The sequence below is a fragment of the Lepisosteus oculatus genome, chromosome 2 (assembly GCF_040954835.1).
Source record: "Lepisosteus oculatus isolate fLepOcu1 chromosome 2, fLepOcu1.hap2, whole genome shotgun sequence".
NCBI lineage: Eukaryota > Metazoa > Chordata > Actinopteri > Semionotiformes > Lepisosteidae > Lepisosteus > Lepisosteus oculatus.
In genome coordinates, this window is record NC_090697.1 from 28,768,109 (window position 1) to 28,787,423 (window position 19,315).

The 19,315-nt window shown below is 42.3% G+C and overlaps 1 protein-coding gene across 1 annotated transcript in view; it reads left to right on the forward strand.

Annotated features, from left to right (window-relative positions):
• The window catches only part of LOC102685582 (leucine-rich repeat and fibronectin type-III domain-containing protein 2-like), a 160,887-nt gene that overhangs the window by 35,118 nt on the left and 106,454 nt on the right, over window positions 1–19,315 (forward strand). The window contains exon 2 of the mRNA XM_006626113.3: window positions 18,480–18,614. The gene's annotated coding sequence lies outside the window, so the exon portion shown is untranslated. The remainder of the gene's footprint in view (window positions 1–18,479; window positions 18,615–19,315) is intronic.

Sequence of the window (19,315 nt, forward strand, 5' to 3'; positions counted from 1 at the left end):
ACTAACGCCAAATGGACCAGACTGGTCGAATTGCCTCTTCTCGCTTTCCTTCCTGTAACTTTTCTGTCATTGGAAAAAACAAATCCCGATATTTCAGTTTGTCAATACACTTAAACTAGTATGGCTCTAGTTTTGACAGCTTATTTAGACTTCCACCTCTTGCATTTCTGGGTGCATCGCTGCACTGATGGTGCTTCTATGCGCAGATACTGTATCTGCTGTAGTATCGGTATCTGCTGCTGTGGTTATCTGTTGGAATGTTGTAAAAACGCACCACATGGCAATGACATTCTGTAGAAAACCCCATATTATGCAGAGAATGAGCATCTGCTGGCTGTCGCTACAATACATTTTTAACTTAGCATGTTTTCAAGGATGCCTGGAAAAGAATAAACCTACTCTCTTAGCAATCAGCAGGTGGATAGAAATTGTTTTACAGTAAAAAAATAATCATCCTCTGACTCAGTGGGACAGATGTCCTTTTCCCGTCAAAATGCCAGGAGCCAGTTTTCCAACTTATGTAGCTCAATAGATTACTTTCTTTCTTAGGCTGCCAGACTTTCCTCCTGATAGCCTGTAAAACAGCAAAATCCTCTTGAGCTGGGTGCTAAAAGGCTGACAGCTGGGTTTATTTGTCTAAATAAGAGTCCCCAGATTAGGCTGGCATCATGATTTCATCCAGACGTTGGTAGGGGGGAGCTGTAAAGACATAGGAGATGCAAGGACTTTGGCTTAAACCCATAACTCAGACATTAAATACCTGCGTGGGCCCGTGTGCATCTGAAGATCAGCCAAGATATTACAAAGGAAAATTTAGATGGTAGATAAATGTGCAAGCAGTGATTGTGGCCTGTCTCTTATTTGCTTTCCTGCTTCTTACTTTTGCCATATCTGTGAATGTAGCGACCTTGCCAGTTAGGGCAGGATCATAACAGACTAGATCACAGACACAGATTGTTTGCTGTTCTCTATAGGCTCACTGGACAGCTACAGTACATCATTGAAGCAAGTAATACAAAAGCACAGCTGAGTTTGAGGCCACTATAATACTGGAGTTCAGGGTCCAAACACTGCTTTGCTCTTTAGAAAAGGTGAAAATAAACAGCTAACAAAAACATCGTGCCCTAACGGTACTGAAGATTCCCTTCTTTCTCTGGCCAGATGACATGCAGAAGCTTCGTTGTCTTAAGCCCTAAGCGTGACCCTCACACAGAGCCGTAGCAACGGGTTCGAGCTCGTCCTCAGCCTGATGTGCTCACTACACCGCAGCCTGGTCCCCCAAGGAGATCTTGTCCCTGTGTGGAGACTGATGAAGCTGTTTTGAGTCCTGTAGTGCAGAGCAACATTAATTACCACTGCAGAAAGGCAAAACAATAGCTTTCTGGAACTTCCTAGAATTTGCTCCACTTTTTTGCTCAGATGTAACTCTGAGCCTTGTTACAGGAGTGACGCTGCCCACCTCTGAAATCTTAACAGTGCAAAGCTCTATGGCAGCAGAGTACCTGTTGCAGGGCTCATACAGACACTCACACCAGGGCCAGTTTTCCCAGAATCCAGTTAACTTGTGTGACATCACGTGGGGGATGTTCAGTGTGGAGGCAGAGCCCTGGATGAAGGGCGATGCGTTACTATAGGAGGGCTCTTTAAAAACACCCTGAGCATCCCCTGAAAAGAGAGAACCTCCACCGGCAGTCCCGGAGGGGAATGTAGCCGAACGTAAGACCACTGTTTTTTTTTCTTATTTACTTTTCTTTTTTCCTGTCCTGTCGTGTATCTATCAAGCCGACCTTTTTCAGATGTCGAGTTTTTATTTTGTTTTGGATTTCTGCTCCCTGCTCTTCCAGTCTGGACCCTGTCAAATAGACTCAGTCCGTTCTGGCTACCGCCCTGCTGAGCGCTAACTCTTTTTCCCAGGCTGGACCCAGTTAAATAGGGTCAGCCCAGCCTGGATGTCATGGCGCACAGCGGCGAATTTTTCTTTTGCCTTTTTGTTCTTCTTTTCCCCCTTCCTGTGTTATTTTCAGTTCGCGCTAACCTCACGCCGGTGCTTCCGTCCCTCAGACGGGGCATCGGCTAGGTGTAACGGGGCATGGTGGCAGGTGTAACAGTGCGGCTCCTCCCACTTCCGCACTGTTACACCTGCCACCATGACTTTGGAACACAGGGAGAACATACAAACTCCACACAGACAGCACCCCAGGTCTGGAATAGAACCCAGGGCCCCCCTGCTGCAAGGCAGCCATGCTTGCCAGTGGGCCAATCCCCGCAGCACAAACAAAAAAGCATTTCTGCTGTCCGTTCAAAACAGATAAAACCATACAAGCTGCACATACTCAGCATCTGAAAGAAGCAGAATAATAACAACATTTAAAATGTTGAACAAAAATTAATGAAAAACCCAGTGGTGTGGGATGAGAGAGCAGGATGTCATTATTACAGGCTTACAGCAATATTGCACGAGTCAGCAGTTCTGATGCTTATTCTAGAGAAAAACAAACAAACAGCATGCAAATGACAAGCAAGAGGTGCTGGCAACACTAGACTCTTCATCCCATTTGATATCAGAGGCTGATGAAGGTGACTGCAAACAACTCTGGGCTTGATTCTGCTTTATATTTATATACCAGGAAAATAAACACATATGACAGGTTGATATTGGACTAATGTGTAATGTGTGTGTCCAATTGCACTTACTCAATTTCAAAAGCCTGCATTATTCATGCTTCTATATACGAGCTTCCTGTGCAATCTGTGTCATTGCTTAGGTTGTGGTACTTTGTCAGGTGCAGTGTGACTGAAGAGTGCTGAAGTCAGAGACAGGGAGGAGCTTCTCCAGCAGAGCTGTTGTAAGGGTGCGCAGCTGTCGCACGGGAAGGAAAAGGGAAGATGAGTGAGATATTGTGGGGAGTCATGTTTCACATCTCCTGAGGTGGACAGGAGCTTTCCACTTCCTTTAATAGATCCTGGTGTACTGCTTTTATCGATGTGTTCAGTTCCAAAAGCCACACACAGCTGACTTCTAGAGTTTGGCGCCATTTAAAATCCAATAGGACTGGCCATTAAGGGGGCAGCTCTTTAAGGTTAATAGTCTTCATGCTTCAGATTCACTCATGCCCCAGCGATGAATCAAATGCATGCCATCTATTGTGTATGTGTATTGTTTGTGAGCTTCCTATCAACAGCAGAGTGTCGCGTTGTTATCTTACTGAAGTTGCACACACTGATATCTGATGTACTGCAAAGGAAGTGATTAATTAAGAGGAAGCGCATGAGGAAAAGATGGCGATGTCGCGTTGACATCCAGCATTGTGCGTGCCTTGAATTACTACATATGTAGGTTCTGAGGTCATATACAACAGAATCTGAAAGAGTTCAAGCTCAGTAAAAGCCTCCATTGCAGAACAAGCCCAACACAGTCTGCTCAGGCCACATGGTGCAGACCAGAGCAGCGTTTAGCCCTCCCAGCATGCCTCTGAGTGCTGACCAGAGCGGAGTATTGCCTGCCATGCGCATAGACTGTCAGGAGAACTGCTGATCGAGCCAGGCTGCTGAGTTGTAATGGGTAACAGGGTTGGGGCATTGGTTTTATATTGAACCCCAGGAGTCAGTTCTGCTCTCTGTCACACACACCCAAGCACACAGCTTCTTCTTGACATCCAAGAGCCAGCTTCCTCTGCCCCTGAGAACCAGTTCTGTTTGTACTTCCAGGAAGCTCATTAATAATAAAGGTTGAAAATGTAAGACAATTGTAATTAGTAGTGATATTGACTTGAAAGAAAGAATTTACAGCATATTCCTCTGAGACTGTGATACTCAGCTGGGATCCTGGAAGACCCTGGATTTTCTTGGTTTTGTTTCAGTTGAGGGCACAATCACCAGTGCTGATTGGCGCTTGTAACTGATCTGCTTGCTGCTTGAGAAGTTTTTTCTGCTCTTCATTTTAAAAATCCTTGTAGCTCTAATTGCTACCAAAGGTGTGCTTCTCTAACAGCGGCGCCCACATCTAAATACTTATGCAATCGACACATTTAAGTTTTTTTTTATCTTTAGTTTTTGCTGACAATTACTGTAACTCTTCTTAGCCCTTGAAGCCTTCAGTCTGAGCGTTTTGGGGTTTGGATAAAATATAAAGTAGAACAAATGTGCGTGCATCATTTTGGAATTTACCTGTACTAAATTGGACATCATAGGAAGGGTCTGAATACTTTTGAAATGGACTGTGTATGTAGTGTGTGAAGGGGGAATCACTTTATTGATTTAAAATAACCTTTCCAGTGACAGTTTTCATGTGATATTGATATTGGCCTCTTTTCTGTTACTTCATTGTGAATATCAGCACGGCTCAGATGACCTACGCTCGTCAGAAGCTTGTTTTTGGTGACGGCTGTGAAAGCAATGATGGAGTCTGGTTTCATGAACCTGTGCCCTCATTTCAGACCAAGCTGTACTTTACAAGATACCACCCTAAAGGTATATCAGTCATAAAATGAGACCTATTAAAACACAGCACAAACGGTTACAAATGAGGCTCTTTGCTAGGTAATTGATCAGAGAATTTCATCCAGCTGTTTCTTGAATGAAACCAGGGTATCAGCTTCAGCAACATAGCTGGACAGCTTGTTCCACACTCCTACAACTCTTTGTGTAAAGATGTGTCTCCTGTGCTGATTGGAAAATGTATCCAGCCGTTTCTTAAAAGAAGCCAGGGTATCATCTTCAAAAGCATGGCTGGGAAGCTAGTTCTAGATCTGAACATTACTAGTGCCGAAAGGTATGCAGGGATCGTATCAAATTAGAAAAATCCTTGCTTTGAATTAAAAACTTTATTTTTTCAAACCTGATTTTGAAGCTTGGAGTTTTGACCTTCATAATGGAGAATTCTGTTTGTTATCAGAGAATAGCCCAAGATGTTCCACTAACAATAGTAACACACAGGACTTCTAGTTCATTATTGCACTTGACAGTAAAGGCAGCCTGGGACAGTTTCTGTGTGCCTTTGACATGGGTTTTTACACTCTACAGATCTTGGCTCAAGTCCACTAACTGGGTTGGTCAGATTTCTGCTGATTGCATTGTTGATTGCTGTTCTGTCCTGCACACCTCAAGGAAGTAGCACCTAATTCTGTCCTGTTTCAATAGTTAGTCCACTGCCTTTCAGGTGCAATTGTACCCATGAAGTTCCTGCTGTAGATTTTGATCTTATCTTTCCAGCAACACCCCTCTGTTTTCACAGAAGACCTTGCTGAATTAAAAATGCCTTTGCCTAGTATACAATGCTTGTAAACTATAAGTATAATATTCATGTGCATTTGTTAAATTTGTAACTGGTGTCATTTTCATTGAAAAATGTTGTCATTAAAACATAATTTAGCTTTTGCATTGATTGCATTATGTGTTTTTGGCACAACTAATAAGGTTTTTGTTGGATGATTACAGAACTCTGTATGGTAGTTATAAAACAAAACTGCTGTGTGTATTGCCAAAATAGTACTGTAAAACAACATTTTTAAAGTTTTGATATTTTACCCAGCATACTAATGGTCATAAATCCACTCAAGAATGAAGCTGAAATCTGGCCATTAGCATGTTGTGCTTCAGCTTTGATGAGCCTGATGCTTTCAGAGGAAAAGATGAGAGAAGGGCTCTGTAATCAGTGCTGGAGTGTCTTCCTCAAAGCGCATTAGACACCAGTCACCATATGAGCCTGGAGGATGATCCTGTTAGAGCTAAGAGGAGGCTTGGTCAGAGCTTGCCCAGAGATTTCACAAGGCTACCCTGAGCTGTAAGAAGTGCCGTTTGCTGCTACAGTAAGTGCCTCTCTGCTCCCCGTGCTACAGATTATCTCCTGCCCAGTATGGTGCTGGCTGCTGTCCTGCTCATCGTAGCCGTGACAGAGGCTGTCCTGGCTTATAAACTGGCGCAGTGAGGTTCTGCCATCTCAGCCAGTCCAGGAGTTTCCGGGCACAAGCCTGCTGACGAAAGGGTCTGCTCTCTTCTCTCTTCCATTGCGGATAATGAGATCGGTCTTGAATACAGCCCCCCCCGCTTCATTTAACGACAGTCCTGCCTGTTTTACACTGTGTGTTTTTGCCCACTTCAGTGGGGAAATGTTCGCCTTCTCTGAAGTGCGCCAGCGCCTGGGCGATCGAGTGGATGGATCCTGGGGTGAGCTTCCAGCTCTGTAAAAACACAGCAGTTATACAATTATGACTAAGTACTCTGTCATAATCCTGAAGGTTGTAATGAAGTGTAAAATGTACATTTTTGGCAGAGCTATTTTTAAAAAGGCAATCTCTTTCCTATATAACATATAATATGATCACATCACTTTTACTAATTGCTTATCCAATTCAGGGCTGTGGGGGAGCCAGAGCCTATGCTAAAAACACTAGGCACAAGACAGGATACACCCTGGCCTAAACACCAGTCCATTGCAGGGCAGACAGAAAACACACTCAAACCAGGGCCTGTTAATCCACCACTAGGTCTCATTAAGGGAGGGGAAACCAGGGAGAGCAGACAAACTGCACCCAGAGAGCACCCCAGGTCAGGATCTGAACCCATGCCCCAGCACTGTCAGGCAGCAATGCTAACCACTGTGACACCATAAACACATGTCATGAAGTATTGTAGATATACAGTATAGCACTCTCTCTGCCTCTGTAGTCTTGAATTGGTTTTCATATGACGTCAAACAACCGTCACCCAAAATTCTTGAGAAATGCTGGGACATCATGACTTACTGTATCAATGCGCCTCAGGAGCGCCTGATCTTGCTGGGGAGCAGTTAGCCAATATCCACACTACGCCCGTAGGGGGCGCTGGAGAACACGTGGAGCTTTTAAAAGGACAGCGAAGCGCAGCGCTCCCGCATTCTTGGTGCCGTTAGAACTCTAGGAGAATGACTGTCTTCCCTAACACGCCCCGTCGGCTGGAGAAAAAAAACAAACGAGCCTTGTGAGGTTTTCTAAAAAGGAAAACAGCGTTCTCTAAGAAAAATAATAAGGGGAATTCTAGGGGCTCCTTTGCTTGGTTCCCGATTTGCATGTTTCATTTTCATGCAAGAAGAAAACTCTCCTGCAGCGATAGCTATGCAACAAAGTGACCCAGGAGACTCTGTAAAACGCTACTGGGTGTATATTTCTGAATACTTGCATGATAGGCAGCACATTCCTTCCGTGGAAACTGCAATGACGCGCTTTGTTTCACTGTTTGAGAAATGACTGTGATGCCTTAATTCACAGGCGGTGAGAGCTGTCAGCCAGGAAAAGAGGGGCGCTGCATTTTTAACGCGTAAAGTAGGCAAGCGCAGAAAGGTAGCAGAGCTCCGTACTGTCTACTCTCTTAGCGATGCTCAGTGATGTTTTTATTTCATGAAGTCGGAATGTGCATTTAATTTGGCACAGCGGTGTACGTTCATTTTAATTTGCCTTACACGCAATGCAATGCAGTGTGTAATAGAGGACACTGAAAACTCTCCGTGTCTTGGTGCGGAAATTTCGATTTCCTGTATTGCATATCCATTTTAGAATGGAAAATTAGTACTTCAGATGTATTATGTGCGACTTTTTTTGGGGGGGGTGGACGTCGTACGCATAATTATGGACATCGAATATTCACAGTTACTTCACTGAGAGTCCGAAGTATCAAATGTTTCAAATGAAAGTAAATTGTTTTTTTCAGTTACAAAATATTAAACTATTATGAATCTGTTTTTAAAATTATTCAATTTTAAATGTTTTATGCCTGGAATCTAACAGATGTACAGTACCTAATTATTATCATAGACTGTATTAAGCTTCTTGAGGTAGTAATGTATTACTCGCTGTAATAGTTTTGGCAGGAAAACCTGACAGTCTGAACAACCCATAGACATGTTTATTATCGTATTAACAATAAAAGGGATCATCCATCCTCCATCCATTTTCTAACCAATACAAGGTAGAGTCTTTGTGAATGTTACACATAAATCCAGATGGTGTGTCTCCATGCCATTCTTGTCTGGGTTTCTGTTAAAATGACCACAGGGGTCAACCTGCAGTATCCCAGAGTTTACAGTTTATTGTTATTAATATCACTGAGCACAATATTCCTCATAGGGTGAGATTTTAAAAATCTTTACACCATAGAGTGAAAGGCATGTCTCAAAGTGGAACAATCATGCCCTGAACACCCAAACCTTGTCAGAACAGATTTTAACTCAAGGATCAAAATCCTTAGTACAAACAAAAAGAACATAGAACTTGTTACTAATATCCGTGTCAGATTCCACCCAAAGGCAGTGGCCTATACTTTTTTTCCCCCTCCTCAGTCTTTTCTGCTTTCCACTCAAATGAAAGGCAAACATCAGTTTTCTAAACAAGCACTTTTTGTGAATGTGCATTTAAAATGCAGAACACTAGGTGTGACTTTACACAAATGGTGGTGAGGGTATGGGACAGTGATGCTGTTGAAGCAGATACTCTGGTTTCTTTCCAAACAGCAGGATGAGATCCTGATATCAGTCAGCAAGTAACTAATGTACCAAACGGGCTTGATGGACTGAATGGCTTCTCTTACTTGTAACCATAAAGGAGAGAAAGAGGAGTCAGTAAGCACCTAGGGCAGTGCATTCAGGGTGGATACAAAGGGTTTTTCATGACCATTCCACTGTTTAGTTGAAAGCCTTCATTTGATTAGTTCAGAAATAAGAATTTTAAAAGGTATACAGTAGTGTAAATGTGATCTTTATACTACATTGGAGAACATTTAACATCACTTTCCTTAATCTAAATCCTACACTTTTAATTAGCCTTGCATTAACGATGAAACAAGAATACAATAAATGACAATACACTTGTCAGCCTCTTTTATTGACTCTCTACATTGTCTAGAAAAGAAATGTGTGTCAGCATGATGAGCACCTGAGTCCTTCAGAAGCAGCTTCTTCTAGTTCACTGTAGTTCACTGTCTTCCCACTGTATTTGGATCATATGGCTCTACAACCTGCATGTACTACTGTACACTTGTGTACCACTAAGATTGTACACAACAATGTAAGAGAAAGCAGAAAATGTTAGAACGTTCTACAAGAGTTTTAGCAGCTACGTGTTTCTCTGTTGTGAGCCATAAAGGAATTGTGCAACTACGAAAGACTAGGACAGAGTAGATAAGAGCAATTAAAAAGCAAGGAATGTAAATGTTCTTCATGTAAATGTGACATTTATAAGAAAATTAAAAGCTCACTGTCCGGGGCTTGAGAAAAACAGGAGGTCTTTGATGTCTACCAACATGGCTCTTCACTTGGAATCAGGCCAAGAGTTTGATTCCCCTGCATACATTACACAACAGTCTCTCTTATTATTATTGATTCTTTGATTAGGGTTTGCAATCCAGACAAGTCCTAACATTTAACTGATTTGAATTGCCTTCAAAAACTAAACAAAAGAAAATTCAGCCTGCAGAGCGACTGCCTCTGGAGACCAAGGGCTAGCAGGAGACGGCAGAAAACTCCAAATCCAAATGAAAATCATCAATGGCTTTCTACACGAACAAAGAAAAAGACTCCCGCACAGTGCTCTGTCCTTACATGCTCAAGCAACACCTGGTTCCCTGCCTTCACAAGCAGATAAAGTGCTTTTACAGGGATAGAGCACAGCAGGAGGTCTTCCAGATGTCCTGTGCATTCTGCCATATCTTCTACATTTCTTGCACTGCAATAAAACCTAGTGTGTTTTGTATTAGAACACATCAATGGCAAACTGTCCACACCCTTAATAAAAGCTCCAATAAACTGTCTGTCTTCAGCCCATACACAGCATGCCGTGTTAAGGAAGAGGCAATAAAACGCCTGGGAGTCACGAATGTAATGAGTAAAAAGTTTAGGAAATAAGCGTATTTCTGAAGTCTAAATGGAATAATGTAAGATAATCATACCCTGAACTGCACCCCTAAACCGAACACTAGTGGCAGGGGACTGTAATAATTTTTGCTATAAGAATTTGCTTCAATTTAAACTCCTTCAAAAACAGTACATAACGTGGTTTAATAACTTGCATCATCCTTTACAACCATATACTATGTGCCAATGACATTACAGTCTCATAATTACTCATAAAGTTTCACAAGACGTAGTTGTCATTTGAAATCTACGAGCAGGACACCGGCTATAGAGAAGTCAGGTGGAAATGGTGGAAGTAGCCATGAAGGGCTGGAGAGCCGACCAGGCCCTTCTGCACTGTGTTTTGAGACCAAGCCAAGTTGGTGGAGATCTGCAGGTTGAGGACAGTTTCCACTGCTGTGCTCTTGATACTGATTGGGGTGTGACTCCCTCTGGGTTTCCTGAGGTCCACAATGAGTTATTTTGTCTTTTTGACATTCAGGGCCAGATTGTGGTCAAGACACCATCTTGTAAGATACTCCACCTCACTCCTGTATGCAGACTCATCGTTGTTGTTGATCAGCCCAATAATAGTGGTGTCAAGGAGTACAGCCTAGGACTGAGACAGCAGCCTGGAGGAGCTCCAGTGTTTAGGATCACCGTGTAGGAGTCTGGCCCTGGTGTGACTGTGTGCGTGTCTGTGTTTGTGTCTGTGTGTGCCCTGTGATGGTCTGGTGTCCTGATGTATCCTGCCTTGCGCCCCTTGAATTATAGGCTTTGGCTCCCCACAGCCCTGGACTGGATGAAGTGGATGGAAAATGGATAGATAGTATGAAATTAGCAATAGGAATTCAAAATAAATAAACAATGCAGGGAGTAGTAAAGATACACTTCACCAAACTCCGAGATTCATACAAAACTCGCTTTGGTGCTCTTTTGTGTGAAATAGAGCCTTGACCAGACAAGACTCCCATGAGTCTCCAGGCATGCTTAACCCAGTCTAGAGCGTTTTGTATCAGCAGCACATCACTCTGTCAGGAAAGGAGCTAACCAGCTCGTGTTACTCTTTATAATCCCACAGAGCACATTCTACTTCAGTACCGTACCATTTCCTAAATGGAGCTACATCTTCCTCCCCCAAGCACTTTAAGAATCTAATTGCAGTGAAGGCGCACTTACTCACAAGACCTCATTTCAGCTCCGTGCTGTGCTCTAGTTTGAGTGGCAATGTACAGTATTCCATCCCTCAGCGTCTCAGTGTAGGGTGGACATTTAAAACAGAGGAACAATCTCACTTTCTTTCTCTCAAATTTCAAACAGGGTCTGCTTTAAGTACGCCTGCAGGAGGCTTTCATTGCCTATGTGACGAGTGACGCTCCATCTGACCCAGAGTGGAGTGGATTGTGGTCGCACGCTGGCTCGATTCCACACAGCTTCCTAGAGAGCGGCGAACTCTGCTACACAACACAGCCAGCTGCACAGTTCTAGATTTCTGCATAGTCCTGGGTTCTAGGGGGCGATGACACCACAGCAGTGAGCCCTGCTACACCTGCATGTTCACTAAGTGAAGTTAGCTGGCTAACAGCAAAAACAGCTGTTAAATCAAGTGAACTTAAGAAGTGCTGACATAACAATTCAGATCATTGAAAGAACATTTTTTAAAATAATGGATTAAATATTTTTGCTATTAAGCATATTGATTTAAATTAATTTCAGGCATGACCAAATAATGCATTATAACAAGACCGCATATTCAATCAATTTTTTTTTCCTCAAAGTTTGGTTGTCTGGGATTAACTGCCTTGCTGCATTTCTGCAGCCTAACCAGTCAATTTATCTATTAATCCAATTATTTCACAATTATATATAATGGACAGTATATAGGACTTTTTGTGAGGTTGTTTACAGCTAATTATTCAAAACACTGTGTCACAGTTATTGAGTTCTTTGAATTAACTAATTTTCTGAGTTAATTAAATAAGTAAACAAACTATGTACAGTAACTGCAACAGGAAATCAGAGATACTGTACCAGGCCCTGCAGGTGTCAAGGTCCTGACAACGAGATCTAGTGTTGGGAAAATCATCAGCAATCATTCCAAATTAAAAAAAACGTTTATTTTATTAAGTGCTACATACAAGATAACCTGGAGATCTGTTTATTCAGCAGGACATTAAGTGAGTAATTTGGGTCAAGCGCCTTGCTCAACAGCAGCAATCCTGACACACTGGGCTGTAGAACCCTTACCACTCCTCCCCAGGGAGGCTGTACTGGCATGGCCAGGCTACAAGCATCACCAGCTCAATCCTATATTATATCAGAGATGAAAAACCCTGATAGTCCAGAAGGGTCTGCAGGTCACTGTTAAATCACCAGTTTCAAAGATCTGGGACATTATATTGTGATCCATTAAACAGGTGATTGTTTTAATTATGTACTGTAAGTTAGGACTAAAAACGAAGTACTCTTCAGCCCTCAAGGACTAAAGTTCTCTTAAATGGATAAATGGCTTGCTTGATTTATCAATAGCTAACAGGGCTGGGTAATCTTTAAAAACAAGTGTCCTATAAGAATAACTGGACAGGGGCTCCAGGAACAGGGTCCAGACCTATGTGTTGTATAAATATACAGTACTATATTGTGGCATACATAAATTGGAATTTCCATAATAAAAATAATATATTTAAATTCAATATATAATTTCCAGCCAGCTTATTCTTTCCTTTCTCTCATACTGAAATGAGCTCAGCAGCGAAACATCAAATTAAATAACCATGCATTATTTAGTAGGCATTTTAATTGCTAATTTATATGTTAATAAATGTAGCTCACTCATGACTTAGAACAGAGGTTTTCAACCCTCTTATTAACCTCCCTTTTTGAAATTCTGTGAAGTAGCCTGTTAGAGGTGTCTAACAAAGGCGAGGCAAGGTTGAAATCTGTGATCCCACTATTAATTAAGCAGATAAAAGCTTTCTTGCTTCATTACCTTACTATTTAAACAGTTAAAGAAAAAAAGAATAATAATTGCTTGCATATGTAACATATTCTATTCACCTCAAAAGATGCCGTTCCCACCTGGAGACACACAGCACCATTCTGCACCAGCAGCCCCACTGGAGACACACAGTACCATTCTGTACCAACAGCCCCACTGGAGACACACAGCACCATTCTGCACCAGCAGCCCCACTGGAGACACACAGCACCATTCTGTACCAGCAGCCCCACTGGAGACACACAGCACCATTCTGCACCAGCAGCCCCACCTGGAGACACACAGCACTATTCTGCACCAGCAGCCCCACCTGGAGACACACAGCACCATTCTGTACCAGCAGCCCCACTGGAGACACACAGTACCATTCTGTACCAACAGCCCCACTGGAGACACACAGCACCATTCTGCACCAGCAGCCCCACTGGAGACACACAGCACCATTCTGTACCAGCAGCCCCACTGGAGACACACAGCACCATTCTGCACCAGCAGCCCCACCTGGAGACACACAGCACCATTCTGCACCAGCAGCCCCACTGGAGACACACAGCACCATTCTGTACCAGCAGCCCCACCTGGAGACACACAGCACCATTCTGTACCAGCAGCCCCACTGGAGACACACAGCACCATTTTGCACCAGCAGCCCCACCTGGAGACACACAGCACCATTCTGTACCAGCAGCCCCACTGGAGACACACAGCACCATTTTGCACCAGCAGCCCCACCTGGAGACACACAGCACCATTCTGTACCAGCAGCCCCACTGGAGACACACAGCACCATTCTGTACCAGCAGCCCCACTGGAGACACACAGCACCATTCTGTACCAGCAGATGAGAGGAAAGATAGAGAAACTGCTTTACAATTGAATTAATGGGGTATCTTAAGATGGCCATGCTGTATAGCCAAGGGATTGTTAATGACCAAGTAATAAAGACCTCATTTTAAAGTCTCACTCCTGCAACGGAGTTCCCCCAGTCACAATATTGGAGAATTGGTTCGAAAAGTGTGGTCTATAGGAAAGAGCACCACCTACTGGTCGACCAGCAACATTTACAGCAGCAACCTGGTTTTCTTAAAAAAATGCCCCACCAATTGTGTGTTCTGGAAAATGCGATAGGTATCCTAGATTCTAAATTCAGTAGATTTTGTTGAAGATAATTTATTTATTGATTCTGTTGTATTGGAATGGCAACATTGTGTAAAAAAGGAGGTAATTAGAGTGTCCCCTCTAATATAACTGCATCACTATTTTGGATTTCACTCGTAGAAGTGAAAGCTACATGTTGGTGACACAAGATGCCAAAAGTAGTAAGACGAGGTTTGTACTGGGGTCTCATTCTCATCACTGAAGACCAAAGCTCATTTCCCAGTAACACTTTCCTGGCACTCAGCACTGTTCAACCAGCATATCTGGACACTCAATGAGAACTTTATTTCCAAACACCAGCAGCAACACAATTAAAATGCAGAGGTGAACTCTTGCTATATACTGTAGCTCTAATTAAGATATAAAATATGAAATATAAAATGTATAGAGCAGCTGTACTTTTGTCTCTAATCAATTCACATTTAGTTTGAGTCGTGATCTTTTTCACATTCTTCCCAGTTTTGTAGTGTTTGTGGTATTTAAAGAATGCACTCCAGCTCAAGCGACAGAAATCCATTAACAAGTTCATTAAAATTTAATGGATTAATAAAAGGTAGGCTTAATTGTAACAGTGGGCATCGAGGGTCAGCTAGATGGAGCCAAAATAACTTAATAAACAGAAAGCTGCTGTAAAGCACCGGCTCTCCGCTCTTGGTCAGGGTGTCATTGTGTTAGCTGGGTGTCCACTTGAGACCTGTAAACAAGACAAAATATGAATGCACAACTTCAATTAAATCATTTCACAGCACTTAAAGAAAACATTGTTATTTAAGCTGTTTCTTTCAATGTCCAGCTCGATGAGCTCCAATCAGGACAGGAGGCGCTTCTTTACACAAAGGGTGGTGGGAGTATGCCATGTTGCTGATCTGATACCTTGGCTTCTTTCAAGAACCATCTGGCTGTGATCCTTGTATCAATCAGCTACTAACTACTGAACAGACTGGATGGGCCAGAAGATCTCCATTCTTTTGTAGCCGTGCTCCTGGTCTGACAGCAGCCCAATACTGGGAAATAATTCAGAACAGACATTTCAAAGTGGGACAGATGGAGGAGCGCGTGAGTGTGTGTGTGTGTGTGGAGTGGGAAGGGGGCAGCAGCACAGCAGCACAACAGATTCCAATTTGTGAGAAGAATTGGTACAAGACCTCAGCCCCCTCCTAGAATTACAGTGATTGTTATAGCAGGTCGATAATAAGATCTTGTGCAAGTGCTATAATAGGCTGTGGCATCTCAGGGGGAATTTTATCAGGGTAATGAATTCCTGCTGAAGGAGACCTGTGTGGAAAGTGGCGGCGTCCCGGGCTGATTGCATTACTTTCACTTGATTTTTCCCTGGTCCCTCGCTATGAGGATCTGTGCCAGGTGAGAGGCGGGAGAGGGAGAGATGAACAGGGCTGTGCCAAGACCCCCTGAAGGCTCACTCTGCACTGCAGGGTCGCAAGAAGTCACAGTGCGGGTCTGTTAAGGTTCGAAGTGAGTTTTACATGGTCACCTTGTCACAAAAAGCAGCTTTTACAAACTAATAATAAACTTTATATACCTTTAAAAGTAACATCTCCAAGCTTTTTACTGCAGGTGTAAAAAACAGTTACGAGAATAGCAATTTACAAAGGACATGTACAGTATACTGTAAGGACATATAGGAAAAACAAGAGCTCGGAAGTGCAGTAGAAGATACAGGATCATTAGAAAAGGTATCAGACATAGACACTGATTAAATAAAGGCCTTTATGAAAAGAAAAGTTTTGAGTCTAGATTTAATGCACTCAGGGTAAGTAACTCCATGATATCCTTCAGGATGAAATTCCAGAGCTCAGGGGCGTAACAAGAGGCCCTGTCAGCCACAGGAGGTAAACTTTACGTGTTATAATATAGAAGGTACTGGGTGTATGTAGAACAAGCCATCCCCTTCATACGAGCTCAATGTGTTCTTAGAAAACAGCTCATAAAATGAAAACTTTTAGAATGGCAATTCCTGTGTTATAATCTCTGATTGGTTCCAGACCTCAAAAATACTTCCTCAGATACCCAGACATCACTTTAATACAGCACAGAAGATACCAGAGTATTCAAACAATAACATTTCTGGTTAATTATTCAAGTAACACACTTGAAGCCATGAGCTGATGCATAAACATCAGGTAGGAAAACAATGAAATGTCTGCTCATTTAGAGTACAGTAATTATAGCATTACAGTCATTAGCAAATGCATAAACATTAAGCACTATCCTGTACTACAGTACATGCACTTAATATAAAAATGTATATAACAAGTTATATGTATATATAAAAAGTTAAAATATCATAAAAAGTAAATTCCTCATCTGAGAAGATGCAAGAAAAGAAGAATCTCTGAAGCCCAGCTCATGAAAATCTGCTTGTTAAAGTAAAAACAATGGTAGGAACTACTATATCACATATAAATGAAAACTCGTATAGAGGTTGCTCATATAGCGAAGGATTCGAGTTTGAGATTTCCGCACACAGCACAATGGTTATTCTCACCTTCCAGTTGCTGTGCAATGCTACATCCTCTCTCTGCAAACATTCCACACAACATGTGTCCCTCTCTCTGGGTCAGCATGCACAGAGTTGACTATCACTCCTGTCTCTCCAGTGTCTCTCTCTCTGGCTCAGCATGTGCAGAGCTGACTCTCCTGTGTCTCTGGCTCAGCATGCACAGAGTTGACTATCACTCCTGTCTCTCCAGTGTCTCTCTCTCTGGCTCAGCATGTGCAAAGCTGACTACCTCTCCTGTGTCTCTCTGGCTCAGCATGCACAGAGTTGACTATCTCTCCTGTCTCTCCAGTGTATCTCTCTCTGGCTCAGCATGTGCAGAGCTGACTACCTCTGTTGTGTCTCTATGGCTCAGCATGCACAGAGTTGACTATCACTCCTGTCTATCCTGTGTCTCTCTGGCCTAGCATGTACAGAGTTGACCACATTAATAATGAAACCTCTCAAATCAACCTCGATAGCACATGGACTTGATCAAGCAGGCAGCCAGACTTGTAGATCACTCACTGTGCCAGCCAGCAGCCTACTCCAAGTCACTGGAATGGGCAGAGTTAGATCTCATATACAAGTGTAGCTAGAGAGCTGTGAGTTGTGCTACTTCTAGTAGCATTACCAGTAGCTGTAGAAGTAGGAGCAGTAGTAGTAGTGAGAGTAGCAGTAGCAGTAGCAGAAGTCCAGTATAAGCAGTAGCAATAGTGATGGTAAGAAAGGAATAGCAGCAGTGGAAGTGTTAGCAACAGTGCAGTGTGAGATACAGTCCACATTACATCTGTGATTTATTGTAACACTTCAACAGGGAGCAGGAACCAAAACAAAACAGATATGATGTGTTTTGTATCTAAGCCAAAACAATGATGCCAACAATATCTTTAAATGTCTCTTTAATGAAGACATTTCATTTATGTTCAGCCTCTCTCTGCTTTGTAGAGAGATGTGATGGACTGGCCTTCACATCGTGGTCCACAGAGCTGGCCGTGTCCATGGCGTACCTTTAGAGCTAAACTACAGGATCTAGTTTCAAACCATAAGGAAATAAGATCCTAGGGAATAGGAAACATGGAAATGAGAAAAACATCTGTGGATTTAGAACTTTTAATAAAGTTCCTCATGCATATGAATGCTCAAATCACAAGGGGTAGACATTAGGAGAAATGTGAGTTGTTGGATTGAGAATTGATTATTGAATAGAAAACAGACCATACAAACAAGGAGGGAATACTCAGACTGGAGCAAGTTAGTGGAGTATCTACAGGTACCTGTATTAGGACCATTACTCTTCTTAATTTATGTCAATGATCTTGATTCCAATATAGTAAGTAAACTAGTCAATTTTGCAAATAATACCAAGATAGGAAATTAACAAACACTGTTGCAACAGTAAATTAAATTTAAAAATATTTAGTAGTTCTAATTCAGCTGATGATGTTTAATATAGACGTGCTAGGTATGGCATGCAGGTGGCAAAAACCTAAACTAGATATACAGTACAAACCTGATACAGGTACTGTATTAAGGGACTGTCCTACGCTGACAGGCTGAAGAAACTGAGTCTCTTTAGTCTTGAACAGAGAAGCCCATGAGGAGACCTGATACAAGTATTCAAAATTCACAAAGTTAACTCAGCAAATTTCTTCATATTGAACTGTGAAACACTAACCAGAGGACTCTAGTGGAAACTGTGTGGAAGTGTATTTAAAACTGAGAACAGGAGGTACTTCTTTACACAAAAGGTGGTGGGTGTATGGGACAAGCTGCCCAGCCATGTCATTCATGTTAATGTCCTGGTTTCTGTTAAGAAGCAGTTGGATGAGATCCTGGATTCAATTAACTACTATCTACCAAGCAGGTCAGGCAGTGCGAATGGCTCTGTTCCCTTGTACCCTTTTTTATGTTTTTCTTTCTGCTGAGGACTGAGAAAACCGATGTGTTGACTTTTTTTCTCACAGGTGAAAGAGTGACCTAATGCAGAGGAGTGCTACGACAGTGTCACATGACAAGACACAAAGGGACCTTGCATCTTTCAACATACAGTAGAAGAGAAGAGAGAGATACCCAGTCATCATTCCCAGGCAGTGAGACAGGTAGGACAAGTGCACACAACAGAACCTGTGTTCAGTTTCCAGTTGTTGGTGTCATGCATACAGGTCACAGCTATTGTAATTAAGAGTCTGTTGATGTGCGCTCTCAGATGATAAGCATCAATTCCTTTTTTAAACTATTTCTATTTTTATGGTACTATGAATGTACTGCACACTGTACTAGATTTTACAAGTGGACTCTTTGTAGGAATCATGAATCATCACTCTAGCTAGATAGTTTTATAGGAAGTGATTTGAATCTTCAATTCTGTACTTTTTTTAATGCAAGCAATAAGTCACGAGTTATTGCTGTGTCCAATAGGAGATGAGCATTACTTGAAACTGATTTCTAGTCTTTCTCTTCCAAGGGTTTTCACAGTGTGTGTCCACCTTAAGTTAAAGAAAACATGTTATTTCTATTGCTGTTGTTCATTTCACTGCTCCTGTGTATAATAGTTGCAACAATGACGATTAAGAGCAGGTTTGGTTATGTGGACGTGAAGTAACTACTGTGCAACGTAGCTGTCTTACAACTTACACATCAATTAATTGGTCATGACATAGTTCAATTAATTATTCAGTAAGCTGACAGCTAAGCCTGAAATGGCAGCATGATGAGTAATCCTGATATATACTCTGTCTCATTTGCAAATGGGAAAAATGTTTTCATATGAGCTTCCGGCCTTGACACAGAAGATAAGCAT